General features: G+C 48.4%; 1 long non-coding RNA gene across 1 annotated transcript; it reads right to left on the reverse strand.

Annotated features, from left to right (window-relative positions):
• Nucleotides 1-12,008: 12,008 nt before the first annotated feature.
• On the reverse strand, nucleotides 12,009-15,083 carry LOC120941780. Its single transcript, XR_005749598.1, has 2 exons — nucleotides 14,936-15,083; nucleotides 12,009-12,261 (listed from the first exon to the last, which is right to left on the reverse strand). It is a non-coding gene; the product is annotated as an uncharacterized LOC120941780 (long non-coding RNA).
• Nucleotides 15,084-16,517: the final 1,434 nt, after the last annotated feature.

The following is a 16,517-nucleotide window of genomic DNA, read 5'->3' on the forward strand; positions in this document are numbered from 1 at the left end:
GGAGGGGACATCGGAGAGGACATCGGAGGGGACATCGGAGGGGACATTGGAGGGGACATTGAAGAGGACATCGGAGAGGACATTGGAGGGGACATCGGAGGACATTGGAGGGGACATCGGAGGGGACATTGGAGGGGACATCGGAAAGGACATTGGAGGGGACATCGGAGGGGACATTGGTGGGGACATTGGAGGGGACATGCTAGTGGACATCGGAGAGGACATTGGAGGGGACATCGGAGGGGACATTGGAGGGGACATCGGAGGGGACATTGGAGGGGACATTGGAGGGGACATTGGAAAGGACATTGGAGGGGACATTGGAGGGGACATCGGAGGGGACATCGGAGGGGACATTGGAGGGGACATTGGAGGGGACATTGGAGGGGACATTGAAGGGGACATCGGAGGGGACATCGGAGGGGACATCGGAGAGGACATTGGAGAGGACATTGGAGGTGACTTTGGAGGGGACATCGGAGAGGACATCGGAGGGGACATCGGAGAGGACATCGGAGGGGACATTGAAGAGGACATCGGAGAGGACATTGGAGGGGACATCGGAGGGGACATCGGAGGGGACATTGGAGGGGACATTGAAGAGGACATCGGAGAGGACATCGGAGGGGACATCGGAGGGGACATCGGAGGGGACATTGAAGAGGACATCGGAGGGGACATCGGAGGGGACATCGGAGAGGACATCGGAGGGGACATCGGAGGGGACATCGGAGGGGACATTGGAAAGGACATTGGAGGGGACATTGGAGGGGACATCGGAGAGGACATCGGAGGGGACATCGGAGAGGATATCGGAGGGGACATCGGAGAGGACATTGGAAGGGATATCGGAGGGGACATTGGAGGGAACATCGGAGTGGACATTGGAGAGGACATTGGAAGGGATATCGGAGTGGACATCGGAGAGGACATTGTAGAGGACATTGGAGGGGACATTGGAAGGGACATCGGAGGGGACATCGGAGGGGACATTGGAGAGGACATTAGAGGAGACATTGGAAGGGACATTGGAGAGCACATTGGATTGGACATTGTAGAGGACATTGGAGGGAACATTGGAGGAGACATTGGAAGGGACATCGGAGAGGACATTGGATTGGACATTGGAGGGGACATTGGATTGGACATTGTAGAGGACATTGGAGGGGACATCGGAGGGAACATTGGAGAGAACATCAGAGGGGACTTCAGAGAGGACATCGGAGGGAACCTAGGAGGAGATGCGTTTCTCCTAGCAGTGAGATGGGAGAATGTTTTTCTATTCCAGGCCTGTAGTCAGGATCAGGAAGAACGCACCTCAGTGATCTCATCAGTTCCTTACAGCAATTGGCTGAGTGTTGGAAAATATCCACGCCCATCTCTGTGTGTTTAAGATTATAATGCTTATATTTTGCCTTCCCTAAGTCCCCCCTCCCCCCTTATAAACATTCAATAACGTTATTTTATAAATAAAACTTTTCCATTTGCATGACATACCTTATTTTAGATTTAGTGATGTCATCACTGGGACTCTGTGCTTCTCTATGCAATGCAGACAGATCGAGGCTGGTGGGAGGGTCTGGGTGCTATTCATAGCTTCCATCCCTGACCATTCCGAGTACTCCCCATTTATCACCACCCTCTGAACTCCCCCTTGTAGCCAGTTTTCAATCCATGTACTCGCCCTAGGGTCCATGTACTCCCCCTATGGTCCATGTACTCCCCCCTATGGTCCATGCCAACGGACCTTACTTTGTACAGTAAACATTTATGGGGAACTGTGTGCAAAATCCAGATACACCACGTCTACGGGCCTTCCTTTATCTAGATACACCACGTCTACGGGCCTTCCTTTATCTAGATACACCACGTCTACGGGCCTTCCTTTATCCAGATACACCACATCTACGGGCCTTCCTTTATCTAGATACACCACGTCTACGGGCCTTCCTTTATCTAGATACACCACGTCTACGGGCCTTCCTTTATCTAGATACACCACGTCTACGGGCCTTCCTTTATCTAGATACACCACGTCTACAGGCCTTCCTTTATCTAGATACACCACATCTACGAGCCTTCCTTTATCTAGATACACCACGTCTACAGGCCTTCCTTTATCTAGATACACCACATCTACGAGCCTTCCTTTATCTAGATACACCACGTCTATGGGCCTTCCTTTATCTAGATACACCACGTCTACGGACCTTCCTTTATCTAGATACACCACGTCTACGGACCTTCCTTTATCTAGATACACCACGTCTACGGGCCTTCCTTTATCCAGATACACCACATCTACGAGCCTTCCTTTATCTAGATATACCACGTCTACGGGCCTTCCTTTATCTAGATACACCACGTCTACAGACCTTCCTTTATCCAGATACACCATGTCTACGGGCCTTCCTTTATCCAGATACACCACATCTACGAGCCTTCCTTTATCTAGATACACCACGTCTACGGGCCTTCCTTTATCTAGATACACCACATCTACGGGCCTTCCTTTATCCAGATACACCACGTCTACGGGCCTTCCTTTATCTAGATACACCACATCTACGGGCCTTCCTTTATCCAGATACACCACATCTACGGGCCTTCCTTTATCTAGATATACCACATCTACGGGCCTTCCTTTATCTAGATACACCACGTCTACGGGCCTTCCTTTATCTAGATACACCACGTCTACGGGCCTTCCTTTATCCAGATACACCACATCTACGGACCTTCCTTTATCTAGATACACCACGTCTACGGGCCTTCCTTTATCTAGATACACCACGTCTATGGGCCTTCCTTTATCCAGATACACCATGTCTACGGGCCTTCCTTTATCCAGATACACCACATCTACGGGCCTTCCTTTATCTAGATACACCACATCTACAGACCTTCCTTTATCTAGATACACCACGTCTACGGGCCTTCCTTTATCCAGATACACCACATCTACGGGCCTTCCTTTATCTAGATACACCACATCTACAGACCTTCCTTTATCTAGATACACCACGTCTACGGGCCTTCCTTTATCCAGATACACCACATCTACAGACCTTCCTTTATCTAGATACACCACATCTACGCCCTTCCTTTATCCAGATACACCACGTCTACGGGCCTTCCTTTATCTAGATACACCATGTCTACGGGCCTTCCTTTATCCAGATACACCACATCTACGGGCCTTCCTTTATCCAGATACACCACGTCTACGGGCCTTCCTTTATCTAGATACACCACGTCTACGGGCCTTCCTATATCCAGATACACCACGTCTACGGGCCTTCCTTTATCTAGATACACCACGTCTACGGGCCTTCCTTTATCTCGATACACCACGTCTACAGACCTTCCTTTATCTAGATACACCACGTCTACGGGCCTTCCTTTATCTAGATACACCACGTCTACGGGCCTTCCTTTATCTAGATACACCACGTCTACGGACCTTCCTTTATCCAGATACACCACGTCTATGGGCCTTCCTTTATCTAGATACACCACGTCTACGGACCTTCCTTTATCCTGATACACCATGTCTACGGACCTTCCTTTATCTAGATACACCACGTCTACGGGCCTTTCTTTATCTAGATACACCACATCTACGGACCTTCCTTTATCTAGATACACCACATCTACAGGTCTTCCTTTATCTAGATACACCACGTCTACGTGCCTTCCTTTATCTAGATACACCACGTCTACGGACCTTCCTTTATCTAGATACACCACGTCTACGCCCTTCCTTTATCCAGATACACCATGTCTACGGGCCTTCCTTTATCTAGATACACCACGTCTACGGGCCTTCCTTTATCTAGATACACCACGTCTACGGACCTTCCTTTATCCAGATACACCATGTCTACGGGCCTTCCTTTATCCAGATACACCACATCTACGGACCTTCCTTTATCTAGATACACCACGTCTACGGATCTTCCTTTATCCAGATACACCACATCTACGGGCCTTCCTTTATCCAGATACACCACATCTACGGGCCTTCCTTTATCTAGATACACCACGTCTACGGACCTTCCTTTATCCTGATACACCACATCTACGGGCCTTCCTTTATCTAGATACACCACGTCTACGGACCTTCCTTTATCCAGATACACCACGTCTACGGATCTTCCTTTATCCAGATACACCACATCTACGGGCCTTCCTTTATCTAGATACACCACATCTACGGACCTTCCTTTATCTAGATGCACCACGTCTACGGATCTTCCTTTATCCAGATACACCACATCTACGGGCCTTCCTTTATCTAGATACACCACATCTACGGACCTTCCTTTATCTAGATGCACCACGTCTACGGATCTTCCTTTATCCAGATATACCACATCTACGGACCTTCCTTTATCTAGATACACCACGTCTACGGATCTTCCTTTATCCAGATACACCACATCTACGGGCCTTCCTTTATCCAGATACACCACATCTACGGACCTTCCTTTATCTAGATACACCACGTCTACGGACCTTCCTTTATCCAGATACACCACGTCTACGGACCTTCCTTTATCTAGATACACCACGTCTACGGGCCTTTCTTTATCTAGATACACCACGTCTACGGACCTTCCTTTATCTAGATACACCACATCTACAGGTCTTCCTTTATCTAGATACACCACGTCTACGTGCCTTCCTTTATCTAGATACACCACGTCTACGGGCCTTCCTTTATCTAGATACACCACGTCTACGGGCCTTCCTTTATCTAGATACACCACGTCTACGGACCTTCCTTTATCCAGATACACCATGTCTACGGGCCTTCCTTTATCCAGATACACCACATCTACGGACCTTCCTTTATCTAGATACACCACGTCTACGGATCTTCCTTTATCCAGATACACCACGTCTACGGATCTTCCTTTATCCAGATACACCACATCTACGGACCTTCCTTTATCTAGATACACCACGTCTACGGATCTTCCTTTATCCAGATACACCACATCTACGGGCCTTCCTTTATCCAGATACACCACATCTACGGACCTTCCTTTATCTAGATACACCACGTCTACGGACCTTCCTTTATCCAGATACACCACATCTACGGACCTTCCTTTATCCAGATACACCACGTCTACGGATCTTCCTTTATCCAGATACACCACATCTACGGGCCTTCCTTTATCTAGATACACCACATCTACGGGCCTTCCTTTATCTAGATACACCACGTCTATGGGCCTTCCTATATCCAGATACACCACGTCTACGGGTCTTCCTTTATCCAGATACACCACGTCTACAGACCTTCCTTTATCTAGATACACCACATCTACAGACCTTCCTTTATCTAGATACACCACGTCTACGGACCTTCCTTTATCCAGATACACCACATCTACGGGCCTTCCTTTATCTAGATACACCACGTCTACGGACCTTCCTTTATCTAGATACACCATGTCTACAGACCTTCCTTTATCCAGATACACCACGTCTACGGGCCTTCCTTTATCTAGATACACCACATCTACAGACCTTGCTTTATCTAGATACACCACGTCTACGGACCTTCCTTTATCCAGATACACCACATCTACGGGCCTTCCTTTATCTAGATACACCACGTCTACGGACCTTCCTTTATCTAGATACACGTCTACAGGCCTTCCTTTATCCAGATACACCACGTCTACGGGCCTTCCTTTATCCAGATACACCACGTCTACGGGCCTTCCTTTATCCAGATACACCACATCTATGGGCCTTCCTTTATCCAGATACACCACATCTACGGGTCTTCTTTTATCCAGATACACCACGTCTACGGACCTTCCTTTATATAGATACAGCACGTCTACGGACCTTCCTTTATATAGATACAGCACGTCTACGGACCTTCCTTTATATAGATACAGCACGTCTACGGACCTTCCTTTATCTAGATACACCACGTCTACGGGCCTTCCTTTATCCAGATACATCACGTCTACGGACCTTCCTTTATCCAGATACACCACGTCTACAGGCCTTCCTTTATCTAGATACACCACGTCTACGGGCCTTCCTTTATCCAGATACACCACATCTACGGGTCTTCCTTTATCCAGATACACCACATCTACGGGCCTTCCTTTATCCAGATACACCACATCTACGGGTCTTCTTTTATCCAGATACACCACGTCTACGGACCTTCCTTTATATAGATACAGCACGTCTACGGACCTTCCTTTATCTAGATACACCACATCTAAGGACCTTCCTTTATCTAGATACACCACGTCTACGGGCCTTCCTTTATCTAGATACACCATGTCTACGGACCTTCCTTTATCCAGATACACCACATCTACGGGTCTTCTTTTATCCAGATACACCACGTCTACGGACCTTCCTATATCCAGATACACCACGTCTACAGGCCTTCCTTTATCCAGATACACCACGTCTACAGATCTTCCTTTATCCAGATACACCACGTCTACGGACCTTCCTTTATATAGATACAGCACGTCTACGGACCTTCCTTTATCTAGATACACCACGTCTACGGGCCTTCCTTTATCTAGATACACCACGTCTACGGACCTTCCTTTATCTAGATACACCACATCTAAGGACCTTCCTTTATCTAGATACACCACATCTAAGGACCTTCCTTTATCTAGATACACCACGTCTACGGACCTTCCTTTATCTAGATACACCACGTCTACAGACCTTCCTTTATCTAGATACATCACGTCTACGGGCCTTCCTTTATCTAGATACACCATGTCTACAGACCTTCCTTTATCCAGATACACCACGTCTACGGGCCTTCCTTTATCTAGATACACCACGTCTACGGACCTTCCTTTATCTAGATACACGTCTACAGGCCTTCCTTTATCCAGATACACCACATCTACGGGCCTTCCTTTATCCAGATACACCACATCTACGGGTCTTCTTTTATCCAGATACACCACGTCTACGGACCTTCCTTTATATAGATACAGCACGTCTACGGACCTTCCTTTATCTAGATACACCACATCTAAGGACCTTCCTTTATCTAGATACACCACGTCTACGGGCCTTCCTTTATCTAGATACACCATGTCTACGGACCTTCCTTTATCCAGATACACCACATCTACGGGTCTTCTTTTATCCAGATACACCACGTCTACGGACCTTCCTATATCCAGATACACCACGTCTACAGGCCTTCCTTTATCCAGATACACCACGTCTACAGATCTTCCTTTATCCAGATACACCACGTCTACGGACCTTCCTTTATATAGATACAGCACGTCTACGGACCTTCCTTTATCTAGATACACCACGTCTACGGGCCTTCCTTTATCTAGATACACCACGTCTACGGACCTTCCTTTATCTAGATACACCACATCTAAGGACCTTCCTTTATCTAGATACACCACATCTAAGGACCTTCCTTTATCTAGATACACCACGTCTACGGACCTTCCTTTATCTAGATACACCACGTCTACAGACCTTCCTTTATCTAGATACATCACGTCTACGGGCCTTCCTTTATCTAGATACACCATGTCTACAGACCTTCCTTTATCCAGATACACCACGTCTACGGGCCTTCCTTTATCTAGATACACCACGTCTACGGACCTTCCTTTATCTAGATACACGTCTACAGGCCTTCCTTTATCCAGATACACCACGTCTACGGGCCTTCCTTTATCCAGATACACCACGTCTACGGGCCTTCCTTTATCCAGATACATCACGTCTACGGACCTTCCTTTATCCAGATACACCACGTCTACAGGCCTTCCTTTATCTAGATACACCACGTCTACGGGCCTTCCTTTATCCAGATACACCACATCTACGGGTCTTCCTTTATCCAGATATATCACGTCTACGGACCTTCCTTTATCTAGATACACCACGTCTACGGGCCTTCCTTTATCCAGATACACCACATCTACGGGCCTTCCTTTATCCAGATACACCACGTCTACGGACCTTCCTTTATATAGATACAGCACGTCTACGGACCTTCCTTTATCTAGATACACCACATCTAAGGACCTTCCTTTATCTAGATACACCACGTCTACGGGCCTTCCTTTATCTAGATACACCATGTCTACGGACCTTCCTTTATCCAGATACACCACATCTACGGGTCTTCTTTTATCCAGATACACCACGTCTACGGACCTTCCTATATCCAGATACACCACGTCTACAGGCCTTCCTTTATCTAGATACACTACGTCTACAGATCTTCCTTTATCCAGATACACCACGTCTACGGACCTTCCTTTATATAGATACACCACGTCTACGGACCTTCCTTTATCCAGATACACCACATCTACGGGTCTTCTTTTATCCAGATACACCACGTCTACGGACCTTCCTATATCCAGATACACCACGTCTACGGGCCTTCCTTTATCTAGATACACCACGTCTACAGATCTTCCTTTATCCAGATACACCACGTCTACGGACCTTCCTTTATATAGATACAGCACGTCTACGGACCTTCCTTTATCTAGATACACCACGTCTACGGGCCTTCCTTTATCTAGATACACCACGTCTACGGACCTTCCTTTATCTAGATACACCACATCTAAGGACCTTCCTTTATCTAGATACACCACATCTAAGGACCTTCCTTTATCTAGATACACCACATCTACAGACCTTCCTTTATCCCGATACACCACATCTACGGACCTTCCTTTATCTAGATACACCACGTCTACGGACCTTCCTTTATCTAGATACACCACATCTACGGGCCTTCCTTTATCTAGATACACCACGTCTACGGGCCTTCCTTTATCTAGATACACCACATCTACGGGCCTTCCTTTATCTAGATACACCACCTCTACGGGCCTTCCTTTATCTAGATACACCACGTCTACGGGCCTTCCTTTATCCAGATACACCACGTCTACGGGCCTTCCTTTATCTAGATGGCAGCTCACCTCCTCATAGAAGGTAATAGATCGGTTTGGGAAGAACGATTCTTCATGAATCCATGCTGATTACTGATAATGATCCCGTTCTCATTACTAAAATCTTGTATATAGTCCCTTATCACCCCCTCCAAGAGCTTACATACTATTGATGTTAGGCTGACTGCTCTGTAATTCCCAGGGATGTATTTTGGGCTCTTTATAAATATTGGTGCTACATTGTCTTTTCTCCAATCAGCTGGTACCATTCCAATCAGTAGACTGTCAGTAAAAATTAGGAACAATGGTCTGGCAATTACTTGACTGAGTTTCCTAAGTCCCCTCGGGTGCAGCCATCTGGTCCCGGGGATTTATTAATGTTAATTTTCCCAAGTCTGATTCTAATTCTGTCCTCTGATATCAATGGGGGAGGGGCTTCTTGTGATGTGTCCTGAGGATAAACACGGCAGTTTTGGTTACTGAAGCCCCTCCCCCCTCGTGAAGACCGAGGAGAAGAATAAACTCAATAACTTCCCCATCCCCCATCCTTTGTAACCAGATGTCCTTCCTCCTTCTTTATGGGGTCAATATGGTCTGTCCTCCCTTTCTTACTATTTATATACTTAAAGAATTTCTTGGGATTTTTTGTGTCTTTCATGTTCTCTCTTAGCCGCCCTGATAACATCCTTACATTTCTTGTTGCATTCTTTGTAAAGTCTGAATGCTGATGATGATCCCTCAGCCTTGTATGTTTTGAAGGCCTTCGTCTTTGCTTTTATATGTATTTTTACATTGGATTTAAGTCACCCAGGATATTTATTAGCTCTTTTAACCACTTAAGGACCGCCTCCTGCACATTTACGTCAGCAAAATGGCACATCGGGGGGGGGGGGGGCACAAGCGCGTACATGTCCTCTTTAAGTGCCCAGCCGTGGGTCGCGGGCGCGTGCCCGCTGCGTGCACCCGCGACCCGGTCCGAAGCTCCGTGACAGCGGGACCCGCAGACCCAATCGCCGCTGGAGTCCCGCGATCGGTCCCCGGCGCTGAAGAACAGGGAGAGCTGTGTGGAAACACAGCTTCTCCGTTCTTCACTGTGGCGCCGTCATTGATCGTATGTTTCCTTTTATAGGGAAACACAATAAATGACGTCAGACCTACAGCCAAACCCCCCTACAGTTAGAAACACAAATGAGGTCACACATAACCCCATCAGCGCCCCCTTGTGGTTAACTTCCAAACTGCACTTGTCATTTTCACAGTAAACAATTCATGCTGTGAAAATGACAATGGTCCCAAAAATGTGTCAAAATTGTCCGATGCGTCCGCCATAATGTCGCAGTCACGAAAAAAATCGCTGATCGCCGCCATTAGTAGTAAAAAAATAATAATTAATAAAGATGCAATAAAATTATCCCCTTTTTTGTAAACGCTATAAATTTTGCGCTAACCAATCGATAAACGCTTATTGCGATTTTTTTTACCAAAAATAGGTAGAAGAAAACATATCGGACTAAACTGAGTATTTTTTTGGGGGATATTTATTATAGCAAAAAGTAAAAAATATAGAATTTTTTTCAAAATTGTCGCTCTATTTTTGTTTATAGCGCAAAAAATAAAAACCGCAGAGGTGATCAAATACCACCAAAAGAAAGCTCTATTTGTGGGGAAAAAAGGACGCCAATTTTGTTTGGGAGCCACGTCGCACGACCGCGCTATTGTCAGTTAAAGCGACACAGTGCAGAATCGCAAAAACTGGCCGGGTCCTTTAGCTGCCTAAAGGTCCGGGGGCCAGATTCAGAAAGATCAGCGGATTTTTCTGCTGGCGTAACGTATCTCATTTACGTTACGCCGCCGCAAGTTTTTTAGGCAAGTGCTTTATTCACAAAGCACTTGCCTGTAAATTTGCGGCGGCGTAGCGTAAATCCCCCGGCGGAATTCAAATTCGGCGGGTAGGGGGCGTGTATCATTTAAATGATGCGCGTCCCCCGCGCCGAACGAACTGTGCATGCGCCGGCCACGACTGAATCCCAGTGCGCATGCTCCAAATGACGTCGGCAAATCGTCATGCTTTCGACGTGAACGTAAATTACGTCCAGCCGTATTCGCGAAACGACTTACGCAAACGACGTAAAAATTTCAAAACTCGCCGCGGAAACGACGGCCATACTTAACATAGGATACGCGGCACATACCCCTCATATAGCAGGGGTAACTTTACGCCGGAAAAAGCCGAACGCAAACGACGTAAAAAAAAAGCGCCGGGCGGTCGTTCGTTTCTGAATCGACGTAAATACTAATTTGCATATTCCTCGCATAAACAAACGGAAGCGCCACCTAGCGGCCAGCGTGAAATTGCAGCCTAAGATCCGACGGTGTAAGACACTTACACCAGTCGGATCTTAGGGAGATCTATGCGTAACCTGATTCTATGAATCAGGCGCATAGATACGACGGCCGGACTCAGAGATACGACGGCGTATCAGGAGATACGCTGTCGTATCTTGTATCTGAATCCGGCCCCGGGTCTTAAGTGGTTAAAATTATTTTTATTGGCAAAACTGGCAGACTGTGTTTGTACGCAGACCTCCCCAGGAAATGCCCAGGTGTGATAGTGAACCTCTGTCATTAAAAGAACTGAAATCCAATGAATTAAATGCACGGAGCTGTGTTCAGTCAGGCTGGGAGAGGAAAGAGCTAGATGATGCTGGATGTCCTCCAGCCAGGAAATGAGACAGGCTCTCTCTGACTTGCTGCAGCTTTTATTGCACATTGTGAGAGGCTCACAGTGTGTGGTGAAATCAGAGAAGGACCTCTCCTTCCAAGAGCTTACATACTATTGATGTTAGGCTGACTGGTCTGTAATTCCCAGGGATGTATTCTGGGCCCTTATTGGTGCTACATTGGCTACATTGGCTTTTCTCCAATCAGTCGGGTACACCTGTGCAGGACTGGATGGGGGGGGGATTGACATCTGTTGAACATTATTTGGTATTTGGTATTTTTAAAGAGATTTATAATGTTTTTTTGTTATGAAATGAGAGATTTGCATGGAATAAATGGATAATAATTTATTAGAATGTAGAACAATGCAGAACAGTATGAGGTAGGCCCATCCCCCGGCCCTGGAGATGTTCTGGAGGTTTCCTCGGCACCCAATCAGAAGAGATATGATAAATATGGAGGTGGGTCGGAGGTGTCAGCAGGCGAACTCCTTGATGGACCCTAGAGCCGAGTGACGAGGTAACAGGTGCGGTGAGCATCGAGTGCAGTATGGGCTGCCCCGCAGTGTATAGCGTGGATCCTACAGAGAGAAATGAGAGAAGGTGACATTGGAGAGGTGGGAGAAGAATGGAACGGGGGTAAAAGTGAGTACAGAAGGACAACCCAACACCCTAATCTGGGCCCTAATACCCCCCCCCCCCCATCACCATCCTATGGGACACAACTGTAGACATGTCACTGTCTGCCCAGAACCTTAGATCTGCCCTCATCTCAGGTGGCCTGGAGGATAAAACCAACTCATCTGTGATGATCAGTAAATTGGAAACCCAAAGCTGACTGGAGGGATCAGGACCTCTGGGGTGGATCTTACTGAAGGGTCAGGGCCTCTGGGGCGAGTCTGACTAGAGGGGCAGTAGCTCTGACATGGATCTGACTGGAGGGTTAGGACCTCTCAGATGGGTCTGACTGGAGGGTCAGGATCTCTGGGATGGATCTGACTGGAGGGTCAGGATCTCTGGGGCGGGTCTAGCTGGAGGGTCGGGATCTCTGGGATGGGTCTGACTGGAGGGTCAGGATCTCTGGGATGGATCTGACTGGAGGGTCAGGATCTCTGGGGCGGGTCTAGCTGGAGGGTCGGGATCTCTGGGATGGGTCTGACTGGAGGGTCAGGATCTCTGGGGCGGGTCTAGCTGGAGGGTCGGGATCTCTGGAATGGGTCTGACTGGAGGGTCGGGATCTCTGAGGCAGGTCTGACTAGAGGGTCAGGACCTCTGGGATGGGTCTGACTGGGGGATCAGGATCTCTGGGGTGAGTCTGGCTGGGGGTCAGGACCTCTGGGATTGGTCTGACTGGGGGATCAGGATCTCTGGGGTGAGTCTGGCTGGGGGTCACGACCTCTGGGATGGGTCTGATTGGAGGGTCAGGATCTTTGAGGCAGGTCTGACTGGAGGGTCAGGATCTCTGGGGTGAGACTGACTGGGGGTCAGTACATCTGGGATGGGTCTGACTGGAGGGTCAGGATCTTTGGGGTGGGTCTGACAAGAGGGTCAGGATCTCTGATCTCTGGGATGGATTTCTGGCTTGACAGCACTGTACTCAGAACCATGTGATAGAAAGTAGGTGCGGAACCTGACTGGTAGAGGCTCCTGATGGATCAGTACTTCCGGGGTGGATCAGATTGGAGGAACATAACCTCTGGGGTGGATATGACTGGAAGATCAGTACCTTCAAGTTGGATCTGAATCAGGGGCGGACTGACCATTTGGGCACTCGGGCACTGCCTGAGGGCCCCATGCCACTAGGGCCCCCCCCCCCCCATCAGGGTTGCCAGCCTCAGTAAAACCAGGGACAGTATGTAAAAATCATCTGTCCCTGAAATGTCTCTTACCGACATCCTTTTGGTCTAAAAATCTGAAAATGATAACTGCCCCGCCTCTCCAGTACCTTATCAGTGTGTGTATGTATACTGTGTGTCTGTGTATGTATACTGTATGTTTATACAGTACTGTGGGGCCCCATAATCTCCTACTGCCTGGGGGCCCCATAATCTCCTATTGCCCGGGGCCCCATAATCTCCTACTGCCTGGGGGCCCCATAATCTCTTATTGCCCGGAGGCCCCATGAGTTGTCAGTCCGCCCCTGATCTGAATAGATGGTCAGTATCTCTAGTGAAGATCTGATTGTAGGGTCAGAACCTCGGGGAGTGGATCTGATTGTAGGGTCAGAACCTCTGGGTGGATCTGATTGTAGGGTCAGTACCTCGGGTGGATCTGATTGTAGGGTCAGAACCTCGGGGTGGATCTGATTGTAGGGTCAGAACCTCGGGGAGTGGATCTGATTGTAGGGTCAGAACCTCGGGGTGGATCTGATTGTAGGGTCAGTACCTCGGAGGTGGATCTGACTGGAAGGTCAGTACCTCGGGGAGTGGATCTGACTTGAAGGTCAGTGCTTCCAGAGAGGATCTAATTGTAGGGTCAGAACCTCGGGGTGGATCTGATTGTAGGGTCAGTACCTCGGGTGGATCTGATTGTAGGGTCAGAACCTCGGGGTGGATCTGATTGTAGGGTCAGAACCTCGGGGAGTGGATCTGATTGTAGGGTCAGAACCTTGGGGTGGATCTGATTGTAGGGTCAGTACCTCGGGAGTGGATCTGACTTGAAGGTCAGTACCTCGGGGAGTGGATCTGACTGGAAGGTCAGTGCTTCCAGAGAGGATCTAATTGTAGGGTCAGAACCTCGGGGTGGATCTGACTGGAAGGTCAGTGCTTCCAGAGAGGATCTAATAATAGGGTCAGTACCTCGGGGGTGGATCTGAGTGGAAGCTCAGTACCTTTTGGGCGGATCTTCTAGCTCAGTCATATAGTACTTTACACCACGTGATGAAGAGCAGGTTAGGAACCTGGCTAGAACAGTCACCTAAGCCTTGCCAGGCCCTGACCATAAGGACCAAGGTGAGTGGTGGGATTCTATGTCTACTCTTTATTGGTCAGCACTGTAGGTATCCCTGAGGTAAGTACATGCTGAGTGTAGTGATCCTAGTGATGAAGTCTTCAATAGTCATAAATTAGTTACATTAGAATCCACCACTCAGCAGAAGCCCCAGAACCAACATTGGCATTGCCAGTCTGGGCCCCTAACCCTGAAAAGAGATTTTCATTGGGGGCCTAGGCTGGGACCCCGACAGTTAGGATAGTAAATAACGGGGACCCTCCACCCATATCCATCACATCTCTTCTACACCCCTGCAGTCACTACCTGGGGTTATGAATGTGCCCCAGGGTGGGGCTGGACAAGACATCGGGGCTCCCCTGAAAGACAAAGAGAGGTGAGATGAGAAAGAGGCACCGGGTACTGGGAGGGGAGAGGGGGAGGGGAAGGACGCAGAGACTCCATGTGTAAATTATGGATTTATAACAGGGACTCCACCCCTAACACACGAGACTCCACCCCTAACACACGAGACTCCACCCCTAACACACAACACAGAGACTCCACCCCTAACACACAACACAGAGACTCCACCCCTAAAACACAACACAGAGACCCCACCCCTAACACACGAGACTCCACCCCTAACACACGAGACTCCAGTCCTAACACACAAGACTCCACCCCTAACACACAACACAGAGACTCCACCCCTAACACACGAGACTCCACCCCTAACACACGAGACTCCAGCCCTAACACACGAGACTCCACCCCTAACACACAACACAGAGACCCCACCCCTAACACACGAGACTCCACCCCTAACACACGAGACTCCAGCCCTAACACACGAGACTCCACCCCTAACACACAACACAGAGACTCCACCCCTAACACACAACACAAAGACTCCACCCCCTAAAACACAATACAGAGACTCCACCCCTAACACACAACACAAAGACTCCACCCCTAACACACGAGACTCCACCCCTAACACACAACACAAAGACTCCACCCCAACACACAATAGAGAGACTCCACCCCTAACACACGAGACTCCACCCCTAGCACACAACACAAAGACTCCACCCCTAACACAAAACACATTGACTTCACCCCCTAAAACACAATACAGAGACTCCACCCCTAACACCCAACACAGAGACTCCACCCCTAACACCCAACACAGAGACTCCACCCCTAACACACAATACAGAGACTTCACCCCTAACACACAACACAGAGACTCCACCCCTAACACACAACACAGAGACTCCACCCCTAACACCCAACACAGAGACCCCACCCCTAACACCCAACACAGAGACTCCACCCCTAACACACAATACAGAGACTTCACCCCTAACACACAATACAGAGACTCCACCCCAACACCCAACACAGAGACTCCACCCCTAACACACAATACAGAGACTCCACCCCAACACACAACACAGAGACTCCACCCCTAACACACAATACAGAGACTCCACCCCTAACACACAACACAGAGACTCCACCCCTAACACCCAACACAGAGACCCCACCCCAACACACAACACAGAGACTCCACCCCTAACACACAACACAAAGACTCCACCCCTAACGCCCAACACAGAGACTCCACCCCTAACGCCCAACACAGAGACCCCACTCCTAACACCCAACACAGAGACTCCACCCCAAAACACAATACAGAGACTCCACCCCCTAAAACACAATACAGAGACTCCACCCCTAACACAATAGAGAGACTCCACCCTTAACACACGAGACTCCACCCCTAGCACACAACACAAAGACTCCACCCCTAACACAAAACACATTGACTTCACCCCCTAAAACACAATACAGAGACTCCACCCCTAACACCCAACAGAGACTCCACCCCTAACACCCAACA

Source organism: Rana temporaria, chromosome 5, assembly GCF_905171775.1.
Source record: "Rana temporaria chromosome 5, aRanTem1.1, whole genome shotgun sequence".
NCBI lineage: Eukaryota > Metazoa > Chordata > Amphibia > Anura > Ranidae > Rana > Rana temporaria.